Raw genomic sequence first — 14,011 nt, 5'->3', positions numbered from 1 at the left:
TCTTGGCCATTGTGGAGAGGTTGGAGTTTGTTTGTTTGAGCATGTGAATAGGTGTCTTTTACACAGGTAACAAGTTCAAACAGGTGCAGTTACTTCCGGTAATGAGTGGAGAACAGCAGGGGTTCTTAAAAAAGAACTAAGAGTCAAAATATTTAGTAGTTGGTAATATATCAAATACTTACATATTTCATGCAGTTAAATACAAATTTATTATTTAAAAATTACACAATGTGATTTTCTGGATTTTTGTATTAGATTCCGTCCCTCACAGTTGAAGAGAACTTATGATACAAATTACAGACCTCTACATGGCTTGCAAGTGGGAAAACCAGCAAACTCGGCAGTCTATCAAATACTTCTTCTCCCCACTGTAAATAGTCTGAAATATCAAATAATAAGCAACCTTACTTATCTTAGCTGCCAGCACACCCTTTTGAAGGCTACGCTACACTCAAAAACAAATTGAGTACGAGTACTTTTGTAAGAACATTTTGGAACCTTCACCCACCTTACCGACAACGCTAACAGCAATTAAGCAATAAATAGTGTTGTTCCTGAACTCAAGCTCCCCATTAAGCGTAACTGACACACTCAACAAGCGCGAAAAAAAATAATTTAATTAGTGATGCACGATCATGCATTTTTCAACCGATACCGATAACCAATAATCACCTTCTTCTTCCAGCCGACAACCGATAATGTCAAGCCGATAACTATTGAAAAGATATACATATACCAGGGGTCGCGTTAACCGGATATTTTCCGTCGTTGACCGGTTTTTTAAAACGGTGACGGAAAAAACTGAAGTCCGTCCGTCATTTTGACAGGTTGCAATTCACACCCCAGACCACAGGGTGGCGATATTAATTAGCTATTGTCTCTCTTAATGCATGACGTCGTTGGCTATTCTGTCAGAATATTGTAACGTAACCGGGGTCTGGCGGCGGCACCGTGATTGACACATCAACGCGAGGTTCTTATTGGTGCACCCGGTGTGCCAGCGCGTCATCCAATTGATGGACAAGATTGCCGCCTGTGTATAGACCCCAATCACATGACGTCACAACTCTGCCCCCCTGACCGGAGCTGCCATATTGTGTGTCAGCTCGTCATGTTTACACATTACCGCCACGTACATGCCTCCTATTACGGCGTGTTTTTCTGCTTGTAAATATTAATAATCAAAATGGTGAAGGCGTGTGTGGCGGTTAGTTGCTGTAACAGAGAAGATAGACGGTGAGACTTGAAGTTCTACCGTATTCTGAGAGACCCGAAGATGAGAGCGAGATGGACTGCTGTAAGTCGACAAGAAAATTGGGCACCAAACGATCACCACAGACTATGTAGTAGTCTTTTTATATCTGGTAAGATGCATTTAATATATATTTAGAAGATTTTGGGCTGACAACCACAATTAAGATCATTGTGTGACGTTGGTGATTGGGGTCTATATAGTTGCCTCTTTTTCTTTGGGGGCGGAGTTGTTGTTTTGTTGGTGTTGTTGGCGGTAAGCAGAGTAAAAAGAGGGAGAAAAATACCACGACTTCCGTGTCTAATTTTTCGCCGCCAAGCAAGCGTTACAATATTAATTAAAAATGAATGAAAACTAAATACTATTGAATATGTCATCATTATCATTTAAAAATTTTAAGTGACGGGTAAAAATAGACTATGACCGGATTTTTATGACCCTGTCAGTCAAAATGACAGACAACGAAAATGTCTAGCGCAACCTCTGCATACATACAAAATTATAAAAAAGACGAAATGTTACTGTGCAAAAATACAATTTATCGCTACTTTTTCCACATCAAATGTGAGCAAGTAGTAAATTCCAACGTCGAATCAATGTCTATTAATTAATATTCATAATGCTTACTAATTACTTAATTGCACAAAAAATACCTTTAGGAGGGGTTGGGGTGCCGGCCCAGAATTCGACAAAACTGTCGGTTGCACACACTTGAAGGCTAAATAAAGTATAGAATTATCGGATTGCATTATAGGTTGAATTTTTAAAAATATCTATTATCTGTGTAACGTCATAATTGCCATTACCGGCCGATAATTATCGGTAACCGATATTATCGTGCATCTTCAATTTTAATATGTGACAACGGAGTTATACCGCAGCGTCGAAGAGGAAAGCCCGCAAACCCATTCACTTCTTTCTTGTGATGTGACCAAACGAATAATTACATTTAGCATTAAAAAGAGGTGATATTCCGACGCAACGGTGAGGTAATGACAAATCGGCTAATTATAAACAGTTGGCTGTGTGACACGCACCTTTCTCCTTATTATGTGGACAAAAGACCCGCCCCAAACATGTGCGTCTTTAAGCCATCACCTTTCATCATAAAGCCACTGATGCAAACCGCACAGCCCCTTTGCCCGATGATGATGAACCCTAAGCGCACCGAAACGGGCCTCAACCACCCCAGCGAGTGAGTATGGAGTCCATTTTGTCAACTTCAAGCTAAAATCTCATTTCTTTTCACGTGTCTTTTTACTGGAATTCGGTTTTACATATAGACAGAGTAGGAAGATTGAAGTGTGACACACAAGTCAAAAATACAGTAGACTAGCAGTATGGCCCGGCGTTGTTCGAGTGAAAATTAGCAATTGTTAAGCTAATTTTTTCAGTTTCTAATTTATTTTCCACACTAAATGAAGGGTTGGAATTTGACCTTTTAGCCAGATTGCCGGTATCCCGCCAGCCAAACCGCCAGACAAGGGCACAGGTTTGGTCTCAACATTGGTAGGGACCATATAACAGCATAATCTGCATGTAGACTTTTTGCTGTGGACAGGACATTAATAAGACCAAACTGATTGGGTGAATGGGGGTCAGGGCTACATTTCTCACGAATATCAACCTAATTAATTGATAGGCTAAGTGATCCATGCAAAATAAGTCTGTATTGACTTATGCTAATTAACTTTCATATGTATTGGTTCAGGTGATAAAACTACAGAAGCGTATTGCATTCACATGAAAAATAAAAAATTTAAAAATTTGTTTTTTTTTCCCCAACTCTGTTTTTCTGAGTATTGTTTTGGGGGCTGTTTTTAAACCCTCCTTTTTTCTGAGTAATTAATTTTGGAGGTAATTAATTTTTTTCCCAACTTCCATTTTCTGAGTTATTTACTTTTGGGTTTGTTTTTTGAATTATTTTTTTTCCAAATATGTTTTTCAAAATAATTTATTTTTGGGGTTGTTTTTGAATTGTTTTTTTTCCCAACCTTGTTTTTCCAAATAATTTATTTTCGGGTTTGTTTTTTAAATAATTTTTTTTTCCATCTTTGTTTTTGCCTTGCCTTTGGGGTTGTTTTTGAATTAATTGCTTTTTTTCCAACTTTGTTTTTCAAAATAATTTATTTTCGGGTTCGTTTTTTAAATTTACTTTTTTTCCAACTTTGTTTTTCAAAATAACTTATTTTCGGGTTTGTTTTTTGAATTATTTTTTTTCCCCCAACCTCGTTTTTCTGAGTTATTCATTTTTGGGTTTGTTTTTTGAAATAATTTTTTTCCCAACTTTGTTTTTCAAAATTATTTATTTTTGGGGTTGTTTTTGAATTAATTGCTTTTTTTCCAACCTTGTTTTTCAAAATAATTTATTTTCGGGTTTGTTTTTTTAATTAATTTTTTCCCGCAACTTCATTTTTCTGAGTTATTTATTTTTAGGTATGTTTTTTTGAATTAATTTTTTTTTCAACTTTGTTTTTCAAAATAATTTATTTTCGGGTTTGTTTTTTGAATTAATTGCTTTTTTCCAACCTTGTTTTTCAAAATAATTTATTTTTGGGTTTGTTTTTGAATTAATTTTATTCCCCCAACTTCGTTTTTCTGAGTTATTTATTTTTGGGCTGGTTTTTTTTATTAATTTTTTTTCCAACTTTGTTTTTCAAAATATTTTATTTTCAGGTTGTTTTTTAATTAATTGCTTTTTTTCAACCTTGTTTTTGAAAATAATTTATTTTTGGCTTGTTTTTAAATTAATTTTTTGTCCAACTTTGTTTTTCAAAATAATTTATTTTCGGGTTTGTTTTTTGAATTTTTTTTTTCATTTCATTGTTTTTCAAAATAATTTATTTTCAGGTTTGTTTTTTGAATTATTATTTTTTCCTTGGTAGCCATTAGCATTAGCAAGCTCAGGAAAAAATATTATCTTGTAAAATGGCCGTTTGAAGGTGTCGCGAGAGGTGTCTTCCAGTACTGAACTTGCAGGATGCAATTCGCGTGAGACTTCCAAGTGCTTAAATTTTGAATAAATATTTTTTCACCGGTAGCCAAGCTCAGGAAAAAAAAATAATAATTCAAAAACAAACCCAAAAATAAAATATTTAGAAAAACAAAGTTGGAAAAAAAATTAATTAAAAAACCCCAAAAAGAAATTACTCAGAAAAACAAAGTTGGGGGAAAAAAATGAATTCAAAAAACAGTCCCCCATTTTAAAAATTTTTCCAAGTGAATGCAATACTCTTCCGTAATAAACCATTCAATTCAAACCTTTGTTTTCAAAAACTAGTAAGAAACATTTTGAAAACATAAATGTCTAGATTTTATTAGCAAATTTAAATTGCAATATTTGAACATAACTTAAATTACATTAACATACACAATAAATACAAATATGTTAATAATCACTTAACTATCCAGGAATGCAAAAAAAAAAAAAAAAAAAACATTTGTCTTAAGACCACTCAACATTGCCTGTCTAAATTCATTAATTAAATATACAGTGGGGCAAATAACTATTGAGTCAACCACCAATAGTGCAAGTTCTCCTACTTGAAAAGATTAGAGAGGCCTGTAATTGTCAACATGGGTAAACCTCAACCATGAGAGACAGAATGTGGGGGGGGGATCACATTTTTTGATTTTTAAAGAATTTATTTCCAAATTATAGTGGAAAATAAGTATTTGGTCACCAACAAACAAGCAAGATTTCTGGCTGTCAAAGAGGTGTAACTTCTAACGAGGTCTAACAAGGCTCCACTCGTTACCTGTATTAATGGCACCTGTTTTAACTCATTATCGGTATAACAGACACCTGTCACACTCCAAACTCCACTATGGCTATGGCCAAAGAGCTGTTGAAGGACACCAGAGACAAAATTGTAGACCTGCACCAGGCTGGGAAGACTGAATCTGCAATAGGTAAAACGCTTAGTGTAAAGAAATCAACTGCGGGAGCAATTATTAGAAAATGGAAGACATACGAGACCTCTAATAATCTCCCTCGATCTGGGGCTCCATGCAAGATCTCACCTCGTGGCGTCAAAATGATAACAAGAACGGTGAGCAAAAATCCCAGAACCACAAGAGGGGGACCTAGTGAATGAGCTGGGACCACAGTAACAAAGGCTACTATCAGTAACACTCGTGTTTGGAGGAAAAATAATACTGAATTGCACCATACCCACTGTGAAGCATGGGGGTGGAATCATCATGCTTTGGGGCTGTTTTTCTGCAAAGGGACCAGGACGACTGATCTGTGTAAAGGAAAGAATGAATGGGGCCATGTATCCCTGCTGAAGAAAGAACACGTCCAGGCCCGTCTGTAGTTCGCTAGAGAGCATTTGGATGATCCAGAAGAGGACTGGGAGAACGTGTTATGGTCAGATGAAACCAAAATAGAACTTTTTGGTAGAAACACAAGTTCTCGTGTTTGGAAGAAAAAGAATACTGAATTGCACCATACCCACTGTGAATCATGGGGGTGGAAACATCATGCTTTGGGGCTGTTTTTCTGCAAAGGGACCAGGAGACTGATCTGTGTAAAAGGAAAGAATGAATGGGGCCATGTATGGAGAGATTTTGAGTGAAAATCTCCTTCCATCAGCAAGGGCATTGAAGACGAGACGTGGCTGGGTCTTTCAGACAATGATCCCAAACACACAGCCAGGGCAGCAAAGGAGTGGCTTCGTATGAAGCATTTCAAGGTCCTGGAGTGGCCTAGCCAGTCTCCAGAACTCAATTTCATAGAAAATCTGTGGAGGGAGTTGAAAGTCCGTGTTGCCCAACCACAGCCCCGAAACATCACTGCTCTAGAGGAGATCTGCATGGAGGAATGGGCCAAAATACCAGCAACAGTGTGTGAAAAAGAGTTACAGAAAACGTTTGGCCTCCGTTAATTGCCAACAAAGGGTACATGACAAAGTATTGAGATTAACTTTTGGTATGGACAAAGGGTACATGACAAAGTATTGAGATTAACTTTTGGTATGGACCAAATACTTATTTTCCACCATGATTTGCAAATAAATTCTTAAAAAAAAAAAAAAGTGATTTTCTGTTTTTTTTTCCACATTCTGTCTCTCATGGTTGAGGTTTAACCATGTTGACAATTACAGGCCTCGCTAATATTTTCAAGTGGGAGAACTTGCACAATTAGTGGTTGACTGAATACTTATTTGCCCCACTGTAGATATCCGTGACCTATTTACAGACACATTTTTTTTCATTGTGATGTAATTTGTTTCAAACTTTTAAAATATGCGAGTGAAAAGTTTTTCCAAAAAAAAAAAAAAACGAAATATTAGACATTAATTAATGATTCTGAGCTAAAAATGATAGACATTTTGAAAAAATATATAATTACTTACCTTGTTTTCATGGTTGGGTGAAACAGAAGCAGTTACGCCGTGTCTGTAAATGGAGTTCTCCAGGGTAAAACGGACACATTAAAAATAGTTCGGGGCATGCTGCACTATGAAACTGCTATGGCAGCATATAGACATATTGTTGTATCAAACACAACAGTTCTTTTGGCTTAAAATACAGCAGTTTCTTTAAAAGAGGGGTGCAAGAGCAGAAACTGCTTTTTCAGCCTTGTCTGCGTTTTCTGCCATATATATATATATATATATGTATACATATATATACATATGTCAAATGATTAAAAATTTTAATCGAGTTAATTACAGCTTAAAAATTAATTAATCGTAATTAATCGCAATTCAAACCATCGATAAAATATGCCATATTTTTCTGTAAATTATTGTTGGAATGGAAAGATAAGACACAAGATGGATATATACATTCAACACACGGTACATAAGGACTGTAGTTGTTTATTATAACAATAAATCAACAAGATGGCATTAACATTATTAACATTCTGTTAAAGCGATCCATGGATAGAAAGACTTGTAGTTCTTAAAAGAAAAATGTTAGTACAAGTTATAGAAATTTTGTATTAAAACCCATCTTAATGTTTTCGTTTTAATAAAATTTGTAAAACTTTCAATCAAAAAATAAACTAGTAGCCCGCCATTGTTGATGTCAATAATTACTTACACAATGCTCATGGGTGCTGAAGCCTATAAAATCAGTCGCACCCAAGCGCCAGCAGAGGGCGGCAAAACTCCATAAAACACAAGTGAGCGTTTCACTGAACTGTCATTTAAATTTATCTGAGCGGGGCATCTGCGTTAATTGCGTCAAATATTTTAACGTGATTAATTTAAAAAAATAATTAACGCCCGTTAACACGATAATTTTGACAGCCCTAATATATATATATATATATATATATATATATATATATATATATATATATATATATATACATATATACAGCTTGACACTGTTCGTAGTTCAATCCTCGGTTCAAGCTTAGTTGTTGTTGAAGCTTTTGTAAGCTTAGTTAGTTTTAAAGAAATTCTAAATATCCATCTTGCCTCCTGAGGTGTAGTTTTGGGCTGAGCCCCAAAAAAATGTTAAATATGCATGCAATGCAAATCTAACATCAATTTTTTTTAAAATCGTTGAAGGATATTCTTGAAAAATGAGATCACTTTTAACAAAAAAGCAACACTGCTCTTTCCTATTTCATTAACGGTAACCTCATCCAGACGTTCTCCAGTTAAACCCGTCCCACCCCCTCCTCTTTTTATCCCCTGACCTCCTGCTGCACATGCTCCCCTCAAAGCCTCTCTGGGGGCTTCACTCCAGCCCTCATCCCCTTTGTGTCATCAACCAATCTGGGCCAGCTTGCTCAGTCTGCGCCCGGACACCAGCTGAGCACCACATTGAACGTCTGCGGCGGCTTCTTCGTCTCTATCTTTGTTTGTCTTCTTCACAAGAGGTAGCTACACGTGTTCTTCTGTTTGCTTTTTGTTTGCTACTGTAGTACTAAAGGTTGTCTCACCAACTTTATGGAGGGAAAATCAATGAGTAGCCAGTTCCGAGTTGGTTGCTCCTAGATTTAAAAAATGATTGTTTGATCAATGTATTTTTTCTTATTATTTTGGCTGCCATTGAGGGTGATGTACGGCCAATCGGTTTTGACTGGGAGGGTTGGCAGCGATCGTTCCAGTTAAGGCCTACAAGCAAACAAAATAATCCACCTCGAGTACCTCGAGATACAAAGGCTTTGGTACATGAAAAATTCATTTTACCTAAAGTTTTTCGACACTTTTTCGCTTCGTATTATGAAAAATTATTTACCATACGAAAGATAACGACCAGTAATAGAGCGTTCCGATCACAGCAATGCAATAAAAGAACTACCGGTACGTATGACTATAAATGTAAACAAAGGAAATACAGTGGTATGAAAAAGTATCTGAACCGTTTGGAATTTGTCAGATTTCTGCATAAAATCACCATCAAACGTAATCTGATCTTTGTCAAAATCACACAGATGAAAAAAGTATCTGCTTTAACTAAAACTACCCAAACATGTATCGGTTTTCATTAGGGCTGTCAAAATTATCCCGTCAACGGGCGGTAATTAATTTTTTAAATTAATCACGTTAAAATATTTGACGCAATTAACGCACATGCCCCACTCAGACAGATTTAAATGACAGTACACTGAAATGCCCACTTGTTAATTGTGTTTTATGGAGTTTTGCCGTCCTCTGCTGGCGCTTGGGTGCGACTGATTTTATAGGCTTCAGCACCCATGAGCACTGTGTAAGTAATTATTGACATCAACAATGGCGGGCTACTAGTTTATTTTTTGATTGAAAATTTTACAAATTTTATTGAAACGAAAACATTAAGAGGGGTTTTAATATAAAATTTAGATAACTTGTACTAACATTTATCTTTTAAGAACTACAAGTCTTTCTATCCATGGATCGCTTTAACAGAATGTTAATAATTTTTATGCCATCTTGTTGATTTATTGTTATAATAAACAAATACAGTCCTTGTGTACAGTATGTTGAATGTATGTATCCATCTTGTGTCTTATCTTTCCATTCCAACAATAATTTACAGAAAAATATGGCATATTTTATAGATGGTTTGAATTGCGATTAATTGCGATTAATTACGATTAATTAATTTATAAGCTGTAATTAACTCGATTAAAATTTTTAATCGTTTGACAGCTCTAGTTTTCATATTTTAATGAGGTTAGTATGCAAACAATGACAGAAGGGGGAAAAATAAGTTAGTGAACCATTACATTTAATATTTTGTGCCCCCCCCCACCGAACCCCCCCCCCCCCCCCCCCCCCCCCCCCGCGCCTTTGGCAGCAATAACTTCAACCATTCGCTTCCTGTAGCTGCAGATCAGTCTGGCACATCGATCAGGACTAATCTTGGCCCATTCTTCTCTACAAAACTGCTGTAGTTCAGTCAGATTCCTGGTATGTCAGGCATGAATCACTTTCTGTAGGGACTTTCTGTAGCATCTTAATGGGGTTCAAGTCTGGACTTTGACTTGGCCACTCCAGACGTTTATTTTTCTGAAACCATTCTGAAGTTGATTTACTTCTGTGTTTTGGATCATTGTCTAGTTGCAGTATCCATCCTCTTTTTAGCTTCAACTATCTAACAGACGTCCTCCAGTTTTCCTGCAAAATATCCTGATACTTTTGAATTCATTCTTCCATTAATGATTGCAAGTTGTCCAGGCCCTGAGGTACCAAAACAGCCCCAAATCATGATGCTCCCTCCACCATGCTTCACGGTGGGGATAAGGTCTTGATGGTGGTGAGCTGCTCCATTTTTCCTCCACATATGTCGTTTCTCCCCCAAAAATTCAACTTCAGTTTCATCAGTCCCCCCCAAAATTTTGCCAAAATTCTGTGGAGTGTCCAAGTGCCTTTTTGCAAACATTAAACAAGCAAAAATGTTTTTTTAGACAGCAGTGGCTTCCTCCATGGAGTCCTCCATGAACACCATTCTTGGCCATAGTTTTACATATAGTTGATGTGCAGAGAGATATTGGACGGTGCCAGTGATTTCTGTAAGTCTTTAGCAGACACTCTAGGGTTCTTTTTTACCTCTCTTAAGTATTCTGCGCTGAACTCTTGGCGTCAGCTTTGCTGGACGGCCACTCCTTGGGTGAGAAACAATAGTGCCAAACTCCGTTTGTAGACAACTTTTCTGATTGTCAATTGATGAACATCCAGACTTTTAGAGATGGTTTTGTATCCTTTCCCAGCTTTATATAAATCAACAATCCTAGGTTAGCGCTGCCGCTCCAAGCCACGGATTTTTCGCTATATTTTTGGCTCATGAAAACTAGCTAATACCGTACTACAGTATGACGGAAAATTTCAGTGGTTTTGAAACCGTGACGTTTTCATACCACGATAAACTTTGAAACCGCTAACGGGCACATGTCTACTAGCGCCATCTAGTGTTGAAGCTGGGCTGTGCGACAGAATGTAGGCTGAACTAATGCAAGCAATATTCAATTATATTTTCATAATTTGCTGCTAAAATGAACCCACAGTAGTCGGTTTTGTGTAAAGTACGATTGAATGTGATTATGTTATTCATTCGTCTTATTTAGTCAACACTGACTGTGTCAAATAGAACAGCGTGCCCACATATACTGACCAAAAGTATGGAGTCATAGGAGTGCCAAAATTAAAAATAAATGAATAAATGAATAAATGAATGAATAAATAAATATAAAGAGAAATAAATACATAAATATACAGTATAAATAAATAAATGAATAGGTAAATAAATGAACAAATACATAAATATAAAGAGAAATAAATATATAAATAAATAAAAATATAACAGTATACTTTGTCATTGACTTTTACTTTCTGTCATTGAACACCACAAACGGAAAAAACAATGACAATTGTATTTTTTGCCTTTGCCTTTTCTGCTTGGCTTTTACATTGTCATTTGTCGATCGCCTTTCCTCTTCGGGAATGTAAATGGCAAATGCGCAGAGAAACGGTCTGTCAATCAAATGACGTTGGGCGGGGCTTTCCAACCAGGAATAGTAGTCGATAACTGATTATTCCTTGTTTACCTGAAGGAAAGTGACGTCGGTTATCAAGTTGCACGTGCGTTTTTTATGGATAGGATACACTGGATAGATATGGATATGGATAGACTTTTAATGTGATAGATACAATGATAGAAATACATTTTTCTAGACCGGTAAAAAAATATATTATAAAATATATTATTTGACACACATGCCAGACCATTCAAAGAATAATTATTTTCTACAGTGCCTTGCAAAAGTATTCGGCCCCCTTGAATCTTCAATTCAATCTTGCAACCTTTCACCACATTTCAGGCTTCAAACATAAAGATATGAAATTTAATTTTTTTGTCAAGAATCAACAACAAGTGGGACACAATCGTGAAGTGGAACAACATTTATTGGATAATTTAAACTTTTTTAACAAATAAAAAACTGAAAAGTGGGGCGTGCAATATTATTCGGCCCCTTTACTTTTAGTGCAGCAAACTCACTCCAGAAGTTCAGTGAGGATCTCTGAATGATCCAATGTTGTCCTAAATGACCGATGATGATAAATAGAACCCACCTGTGTGTAATCAAGTCTCCGTATAAATGCACCTGCTCTGTGATAGTCTCAGGGTTCTGTTTAAAGTGCAGAGAGCATTATGAAAACCAAGGAACACACCAGGCAGGTCCGAGATACTGTTGTGGAGAAGTTTAAAGCCGGATTTGGATACAAAAAGATTTCCCAAGCTTTAAACATCTCAAGGAGCACTGTGCAAGCCATCATATTGAAATGGAAGGAGCATCAGACCACTGCAAATCTACCAAGACCCGGCCGTCCTTCCAAGCTTTCTTCTCAAACAAGGAGATAACTGATCAGAGATGCAGCCAAGAGGCCCGTGATCACTCTGGATGAACTGCAGAGATCTACAGCTGAGGTGGGAGAGTCTGTCCATAGGACAACAATCAGTCGTACACTGCACAAATCTGGCCTTTATGGAAGAGTGGCAAGAAGAAAGCCATTTCTCAAAGATATGCATAAAAAGTCTCGTTTAAAGTTTGCCACAAGCCACCTGGGAGACACACCAAACATGTGGAAGAAGGTGCTCTGGTCAGATGAAACCAAAATTGAACTTTTTGGCCACAATGCAAAACGATATGTTTGGCGTAAAAGCAACACAGCTCATCACCCTGAACACATCATCCCCACTGTCAAACATGGTGGTGGCAGCATCATGGTTTGGGCCTGCTTTTCTTCAGCAGGGACAGGGAAGATGGTTAAAATTGACGGGAAGATGGATGCAGCCAAATACAGGAACATTCTGGAAGAAAACCTGTTGGTATCTGCACAAGACCTGAGACTGGGACGGAGATTTAGCTTCCAACAGGACAATGATCCAAAACATAAAGCCAAATCTACAATGGAATGGTTCAAAAATAAACGTATCCAGGTGTTAGAATGGCCAAGTCAAAGTCCAGACCTGAATCCAATCGAGAATCTGTGGAAAGAGCTGAAGACTGCTTTTCACAAACATTCTCCATCCAACCTCACTGAGCTCGAGCTGTTTTGCAAGGAAGAATGGGCAAGAATGTCAGTCTCTCGATGTGCAAAACTGAAAGAAACATACCCCAAGCGACTTGCAGCTGTAATTGGAGCAAAAGGTGGCGCTACAAAGTATTAACGCAAGGGGGCCGAATAATATTGCACGCCCCACTTTTCAGTTTTTTTATTTGTTAAAAAAGTTGAAATTATCCAATAAATTTTGTTCCACTTCACGATTGTGTCCCACTTGTTGTTGATTCTTGACAAAAAATGTAAATTTTATATCTTTATGTTTGAAGCCTGAAATGTGGCGAAAGGTTGCAAGGTTCAAGGGGGCCGAATACTTTTGCAAGGCACTGTAAATGTCAATGACAAAGTATACCGTTATATTTTTATTTATTTATATATTTATTTCTCTTTATATTTATTTATTCATTTATTTATTTATTTTTAATTTTGGCACTCCTGTGACTCCATACAAAAGTGGCATTGCAACAAAATAAAAGGGTGGAAAAACATACCTTAGTGGGCATAAAACTCTATATAAGTAAAAGAATAAATACAAACTTCTCTGTGATGTCTGAACCTCAGCACTTTCTAAATCCTAAAACCGCATAAGTCACTTGACCTCCGCTATAATCCGACACTCGTTGCAAATTTCGGAGAACAATCTTGCTAAAGTGAAGCAAAACAACCCGGGGCTTGTTCGACGTTCCATTCAAATACCTGAGATACCTTTTCAGATATCTGACACAAATGCAGCACTCGTGTAAGCGAAAATATGTTGTTTCTTGTAAATGGTTCCTGCTGGGACCTGCCAGCGTTTGTGCGCGTTATGCTATCGAGGTGTTGCCTCATTAGTAGAAGTGGAAAGTAATACATTGCATATACTTGAACAACTTTTTACCACTCAATACTTTTTACTTGAGTAGATTTGTAAAGAAACATGAGTCTTACTCTGCTACTTCGTGCTACACTATAGTCGTTGAATTTTTCCTTATTTGCCATATTAGTTTTGACGTTTTTTGTTGTTTTTTTTTTTTTGCTCATAGTGCAGCCATCACAACAATAATGACTCCACGTTACCAATCGAACGTAACAGTCACATGAGGACTTGATATCATGCTACAGTGGTATGAAAAAGTATCTGAACCTTTTGGAATTTCTCACATTTCTGGATAAAATCACCATCAAATGAGATCTGATCGTTGTCAAAATCACACAGATGAAAAAACTGTCTGCTTGAATTGAAACCACCCAAACACTTCCTCTGGAGCGA

At 36.8% G+C, this 14,011-nt stretch overlaps 1 protein-coding gene and 1 long non-coding RNA gene across 4 annotated transcripts in view; one reads left to right on the top strand and one right to left on the bottom strand.

Moving 5' to 3' along the window:
- The window catches only part of LOC130912032 (LIM domain and actin-binding protein 1-like), a 56,797-nt gene that overhangs the window by 21,536 nt on the left and 21,250 nt on the right, over positions 1–14,011 (top strand). The window contains exon 1 of one of the 3 annotated variants that reach the window (XM_057829797.1): positions 2,108–2,447. The exons of the other annotated variants lie outside the window; for them this stretch is intronic. The gene's annotated coding sequence lies outside the window, so the exon portion shown is untranslated. Of the gene's footprint in view, positions 1–2,107; positions 2,448–14,011 lie in introns of those variants that run through there. 3 annotated transcript variants of the gene reach the window in all.
- The window catches only part of LOC130912033 (uncharacterized), a 42,625-nt gene that overhangs the window by 9,558 nt on the left and 19,056 nt on the right, over positions 1–14,011 (bottom strand). The window lies entirely within an intron of this gene.

This window comes from Corythoichthys intestinalis, chromosome 2 (genome assembly GCF_030265065.1).
Source record: "Corythoichthys intestinalis isolate RoL2023-P3 chromosome 2, ASM3026506v1, whole genome shotgun sequence".
NCBI lineage: Eukaryota > Metazoa > Chordata > Actinopteri > Syngnathiformes > Syngnathidae > Corythoichthys > Corythoichthys intestinalis.
The sequence above is the reverse complement of the archived record's forward strand: the minus strand, read 5'-3'. Positions and strand labels throughout refer to the sequence as shown.